The sequence below is a fragment of the Colossoma macropomum genome, unplaced genomic scaffold, assembly GCF_904425465.1.
Source record: "Colossoma macropomum unplaced genomic scaffold, Colossoma_macropomum, whole genome shotgun sequence".
NCBI lineage: Eukaryota > Metazoa > Chordata > Actinopteri > Characiformes > Serrasalmidae > Colossoma > Colossoma macropomum.
Window position 1 is genome coordinate 29,520,874 of NW_023494790.1, and position 7,293 is coordinate 29,528,166.

General features: G+C 38.3%; 1 long non-coding RNA gene across 1 annotated transcript; it reads left to right on the plus strand.

The window, feature by feature from the left end:
* Positions 1–711: 711 nt before the first annotated feature.
* LOC118808866 lies at positions 712–6,565 on the plus strand. Its single transcript, XR_005007313.1, has 3 exons — positions 712–864; positions 6,075–6,217; positions 6,428–6,565. It is a non-coding gene; the product is annotated as an uncharacterized LOC118808866 (long non-coding RNA).
* The last annotated feature ends 728 nt before the right edge of the window (positions 6,566–7,293 follow it).

The window sequence follows — 7,293 nt, forward strand, 5'->3', positions numbered from 1 at the left end:
TTCCTTTTCTCGCTTCACTCTTTCCTTCTCATTCTCATTCCTTTCTTTCTCTCTCACCTCTCCCTTTCCTTGCCTTCTTTATCTTTCTTTATCTCTCTCTCTCTCCACTCTCCCTCTTTTTCTCTCTCCCCTCTTTCTCTCCCCATCTCTCTTCTCTCTTTCTGTCTCTCTTTTCTATCTTTCCGTATTTCTTCACTCTATTCCTCTCAATCTTGCTTCTCTTTCTCCCTGTGTCTTTCCCTGCTTTTATGTCTCTCCCTTTATCTTCTCTCTATCTGTTCTTACTGTCTCTCTTTTCACTCTCTCCCTCTTGTTCTCTCTCTCCTCTTTCTGTTTTGTCTCTTCACTCTCTCCCTCATGTTCTCTCTCTTATTTCTCCCTCTCATCTTGCCCTTATTCTTTCTTTCTGTCTTTCTTCATTCCCCCTCTTCTCTCTCACTATCCTCCTCTGTTTCCTCTCTTTATGTCTCTCTCTTCACTCTCTCCCTCTTGTTCTCTCTCTCATCTTTCAAGTACTGTCTGTCTCTTCACTCTCTCCTTCTTGTTCTCTCTCTTCATTCTCCCTCTCATTCTGCCCTATCCCTCTTTCTGTCTTTCTACATTACCCCTCTTCTCTCTCTCACTATCCTCCTCTGTCTCCTCTCTTTCTGTCTCTCTCTCTTCATTCTCTCCCTCTTGTTCTCTTTCTTCATGTTTCCTCTTTCTGTCTGTATCTCATCTAGCTCTCTCACTATCACTCTGTCTTTCTCTTTTGTCCCCTTTTTTATCCCCTTTCTCTCTATTCCTCTGTCTCGGCCTGCTTGCTCACTTCACAGCAGGGAGGATGATGGAGTGACGGCAGTTGGTGAAAGGTGGAGAAACAAGGTAAGTCTGTGTGTACACGTCTAGCTATACCTGAGAGGACTACATGTCCTCACAATGATAAGACAACATGACATATTTGCTCATGTGACAACATTTTGCATGTGTTGTTTTCACTACAAATTATTATTTTATTAAATTTAAAAGAGCAGAAAAAATGCCTTCTGGGTACTGAGGTTAAGGTTAGGAATAGATTTAGGTGTAGGTGTAGAATTACTCGGCTACAGTAATACAAAATCAATAGAAACCTATGGAAGTCCTCACGAGGAATGTAAGACAAGACTGTGTGTGTGTGAGAGAGAGAAAGAGAGAGAGATAAAGAGAGAGGGAGGTGTAGTTTGTCTCTGGCTGTCTATTTGACCGCTGTAGAACTGATCACTCCATCTGGAGCAGTTTGCACACACAGCTCACAGAGACACACAGATGGCAAACAAGATTGCGTTCTTCCAGAGCACTGACATTTGACTTTTTTTTCTCCTTTTATTTGTTTTTACTTTCCTCCGTTACAACATTACTCAGCTCAAATGCCAAGAAAAATGATGATTAATGTGCAGTGAAGACCTCTGCAGCCCTCACAGCGAGTTTGCTGCAGTGTGTGAGCGTTTTGATGGAAACATTTAGTACTTGAAGAAAAAATCTTTCTTTAAAAAAACACATTTATTTAACTCTGCCTCTAATTAGAATCTTTTTTCTTTGCATGTCTCTTTTTTTTCTTATGACAAATGAATTTTCTTCCTTTGTATTTTGTAACTCTAGGGTCCAGAATTCACTTCTTCGCTTCTATAACTACATAACCTAGTTTCATAACAGTTAGTAAATGTTTCATAATGGTTATCAAATCATTTATAGTAGTTACTGAATGAGAGTGTTCTACTGCAAAACTCCCAATTCATCCACCTCTGTATCATGATTCAATCTGGATAAGAGTGTCTCCCAAAAGCCATACATGTTAATGTAAATAAAAATATAAATATGATAAATCTTAATAATTGAACATCTTGAATCATTTGACATACATCTACAACGTATTATTCCTTTAAGCATTCTGTGAATCACAGTACAAAAACAAGCAAGGGTCCATACATGGACACATGGGGCAAAGCAGGCTACGCTAAATCAGAATGGGAGAACATGAGCTAGAGGCCCCTAAAAGAGAAAACTTCACAGTAGGCTGATACAATACTTCGCAATGAGGCTATGGACACAAACAGGTTATATAGGCGCTAGAACAGGTGTCAACAACTAATAATCACTCAATAAAAAGGTGGATGGTTGAGTGTCTTTGATTATTTGATCACCCAGAGGATTCTGGGAGTTAGAGTTTTGAATGGAGTGAGGAGTATTAGTCTTTGCTAAGCTGGCGGGAGGCGTGACACTTAAAATATTTAAAAAGTACTCAGTAACACCTTCTTTGGCAGATATCACAGTTTACAAATGCTTTTTGCAGCCAGCTAGGAGTCTTTCTGTTCTTGTTTTATTGATTTTCATCCAGTCTTCCCTGCAGATCGCTTCTACTTCTGTAACATTCTGGTAACACTTTCCTTGAAGGGTGTCTACATAACACATTCATATCACCTTACATAAACACTTAATAACATATTCATGAATGCTTAAATCAACATTCATAAACTATACATGTTTTACATAATGTTAATATGGACTACTATGTCATTTTACCGAAAGATGTTTTTCAAAATAAAAGTCCTCATTTTATTTATAATTTTCAGTGAAACTCCTCTTTTCTGGACTGTCAGCATAAAATGACCTGGCTTTATCCCTTTGGACAGAAAGTGTGTTGACACTTTTTGCCCAGACTTTCAACTTTTTAAAAAAAAAAAAATTCTCAAGCATGTTTATTTTGCAATATGCTATTCTTTCTACTTTTTTTACGCGAATTATTCATATATAAAATGTACTGTTCATTCAACACTCTATACATTATTGTGGAAAATGTTACTTAAACTAAGTTTAACTTTCTTGGGGTAAATGCTAACACTGTTATCCCAATTACTTTGGAGATTTTATTTTTAGTGATGTTCTTCCTCACTTACGGTTTTGGAGAAGGCACAAATATAACTGTGCATTGGTTATCCTGTGTAACTGAGGTTAAATGTGACAAGCACTGTTATCACAAGGAATCATTCCTTTTTTGGCATTACTTCAAAGTACAATCGAGTGGTGGCTCTTTGACTTTCCTCACTCAGGGTGCTGATCATTGTGTAAGAAATGTCCTTTATAAATTTGCCTTGCTTTGCCTTCACCATAAAAGTGATGGAAGTCACGTTATCCTCACTAAAGTTCATGTTACATGAATGGATGGATCTTGAATGGAATGGATAAGTATTATGGACCTGTCCCACCACCACACAAACACTTTAAGTTGATTGACTGTTCATAGCATATTTATGAGTAATTCACTGACCATATAGTAAAGTGACATGCAAGACAACATTCATAAGTGATTTATAGCATTTTAAGGAGCTGTTAATATACCATATAGTAAAGTAACATGCAAAGCAGCGTTCATAAGTGATTCATAGCATTTTTAAGAGATGTTTACAGACCATGTGTATAAATAGTGACAGTGATTTACAATTAAATAGGCTGAAGTCGCTTCTCGTTCGCCAGCTTCTTGTTCGGATTTACCCGTTCCACCTTAAATGGCGCCTGAGGTGCCAGAATGTAACTGCTGCAGCATTTAAGGTGGAACGGGTAAATTCGAAAAACAAGCTGGCGAACGAGAAGCTGATTTCAGCCTCGCGACTTTTCAGTATATGATAGTTCTCGTTACAGATTAAATATATCGGGAAACCAACTGGAGTGATAATGAATTCATACAAGTCCATTCGTATCCAAATTACCGATGTTTGTCTTAAATTTTTCCCTTCGCTTTTTTGTTAGCTAACTAGCTAGCTGGGCAAGACTGTTGACTGTCCTGCTGTGACCAGAAGCCTGCAGGCCTGCAGGGTTAAAGGGTAAATTAGCAGATATAGGCTATATTAACTCCAGTATTTAAGACAGTGTTCATAGTTGAAACTGTGTTGAACGATCAGCAGAGCTTTATTTTACTGTAAAGGAGGATTATTTTATTTTTTGCCTATTTTGCAGTTCCATGTTCAGAAGAGTTTGTAGTTTCCTGATTTGATTTTGAGCAGCATGTTTAAGTGCCTGTTCTCAACACTGGTCTTGCCAATAAAAAAAAGGACCTTCCTACTTGTGGTGTTTATTGACTCTATTTCACAGTCATTGGGTCTTGCTGCAAAGGTAGGGAAAATAATTGTAGATATTTAATTGTAAATCACTGTCACTATTTATACACATGGTCTGTAAACATCTCTTAAAAATGCTATGAATCACTTATGAATGTTGCTTTGCATGTCACTTTACTATATGGTATATTAACAGCTCCTTAAAATGCTTTGAATCACTTATGAATGTTGTCTTGCATGTCACTTTACTATATGGACAGTGAATTACTCATAAATATGCTATGAACAGTCAATCAACTTAAAGTCTCAAACTTTGTGTGGTGGTGGGACAGGTCCATAATACTAATCAATTCCATTCAAGATCCATCCATTCATGTAACATGCACTTTAGTCAGGATAACGTGACTTCCATCACTTTTATGGTGAAGGCAAAGCAAGGCAAATTTATAAAGGACATTTCTTACACAATGATCAGCACCCTGAGTGAGGAAAGTCAAAGAGCCACCACTCGATTGTACTTTGAAGTAATGCCAAAAAAGGAATGATTCCTTGTGATAACAGTGCTTGTCACATTTAACCTCAGTTACACAGGATAACCAATGCACAGTTATATTTGTGCCTTCTCCGAAACCGTAAGTGAGGAAGAACATCACTAAAAATAAAACCTCCAAAGTAATTGGGATAACAGTGTTAGCATTTACCCCAAGAAATTTAAACTTAGTTTAAGTAACATTTTCCACAATTACCTATAGAGTGTTGAATGAACAGTACATTTTATATATGAATAATTAGTTTAAAAAGCAGAAATAATAGCATATTGCTGATTACAAATGCTTGAGAAAAAAAAAAAAGTTGAAAGTCTGGGCAAAAAGTGTCAAAACACTTTCTGTCCAAAGGGATAAAGCCAGGTCATTTTATGCTGACAGTCCAGAAAAGAGGAGTTTCACTGAAAATTATAAATAAAACGAGGACTTTTATTTTGAAAAACATATTTCGGTAAAATGACATAGTAGTACATATTAATATCATGTAAAACATGTATAGTTTATGGATGTTGATTTAAGCATTCATGAACATGTTATGAAGTGTTTATGTAAGGTGATATGAATGTGTTATGTAGACACCCTTCAAAGAAAGTGTTACCAACATTCTTAGGCTGTCTTGTATGCATGTTTAAGATCTACCTCAAGATTTTTAGCTGTGTTCAAGTGACTGTAAAGGTCATTCCCAAAGCTTTAGCATGCATTTCAGCATAGATTTCATGAAGTAGTTTATGGTGGATTGTGACGTATAGTGTGGATCATTGTCCTGTTGTATAAACCAGCCTCATTTCATCTTTCATTTCTTGAATGACTACATCATATTTGCTTCCAGAATTTGCTGATATTTAGTGCCATTCATTCTTCCATCTACCCATGCAGTGCTACCTGTTCCACTGGCTACCACACAACCCCAAAGCATAATAACAGTTGGCAAGGTGTTCTTTTCATCAAATGCTTCTCCCTTTTGGTGAGTGCGAACAAATAAGGCCTAATGAGTTCAAACAAGGCCTGATGAATTAATTATGTTTTAAGACTTAACAACTGGAGGGGGTGCTATTTGTTATGTTTAATATGTTTGTTTGCTGCAGAGGTTGTGTTTACTGCATTTCACTTCAAACAACGGGGTGCACACAACTGTAGATTTGGGCGAATGTTCTTGGAGCCAGTGTTTGTCAGCCCCCTTCAGTTTCAGTTCACTCCACCTCAAATCGAGCAGAAATGCTTCCAGCAGCAGATTGGTGTGAAGTGTCCGTGTCGTGCAAGGATCACACTGCGGCCTGAGATACACACTGTGTTGAAGATCATTAACCTGAGCTGTGCACTGTGACACGACTCACACTCTGAGAGCTAACAAGTCATAGTCTGCTTAAAACAGAAGAGCAGAGCTACAGTGCTCCTGTACACACACACACAGAGCAAGAGAATGATTTTCTCTAACACTGTCTTCTTCTTGTTTCCCCAGCAGGCTTGACGCAGGCTGCGTTCTGCAAGTGTGGGAGTCTGTGGGAGTGTGTGGGTTAAGCAGCTGGATGCTGCAGACTAAATTCATTTCCAGCCAGATGACAAACGACCCTGTCAGCCTGGTGACTGCCATCCACACACAAGGTGCCCTTGAGGAGGAGTAACTCCAAACAAAGCATTAACCCTCAGACCCTGCCCTCACACACACACACACAAGATCTATGTCCACACATAGCATGAGGGGCTTGCGAGGACAATGTGTGTGTGTTGTTCGCGGTGAGTATGAATGTTAATCTTATTGTTCATGACTCTGACCCTCTATGTTCTCTGCCCTTCTCTCACTTATCATTACAGCTCCAACAGACACAGTGGAGTCCAGCCTGCCTCGGTATTACCTACAGCATCCACATCTCTGAGTCTCTCCTGTTTGTAAAGGCACACTGCTGTCAATAGCAATAAAGCCTGGATCCAGCACTGCGTTTCCTCCTGAAGTTCTTAACAATCAGTAGATTTACCCAGTGGCTATTGTAATTAGTAAGTCACACAAAGAGTGGGAAGAGTGTGATTGACAGATTGCACAGTTCTGACAAGTCCTGCCTTATTATTGTGATTATATTCGTCATACAGGCCACCTGTTAGTAGAAATGGGGACTCGAGTCAGCAGCTGTGTTTAAAACAGCATACTGTATACTGCATACTGCACCTGTTTGTACTATATACTGAACACTGCACCAGTATGTACTGTATACTGCATACCAGTATGTACTGCATACTGCACTAGTTTGTACTGTATACTGCACACTGCACCAGTATGTACTGTATACTGCATACTGCACCAGTATGTACTGTATACTACATACCAGTATATACTGTGTACTGCACCAGTTTGTACTGCACACAGCATTCTGCACCAGTTTGTACTGTATAATGAATACTGCATCATTATGTACTGTATACTGCATACGTACTGTATACAACATGCTACTCTTTGTAGTAGTATACAGTACAGTATCCAATATACGTCAAATTCCATGTGCCATTTTTTCTACTCGTCTCCAAAGCCACAAATAAACTTTAAAAATATCAACTTTGCATTTGTCTGTGGTAAACCTTTGTGATTTATGTTCTGATATTTGCTAAGAGGTGAACCATTTCATTTTTATTACTTTCGTAGTTGGTAATATATGATAGTTTGACTGAATAAAAAGCAGCATGACTCC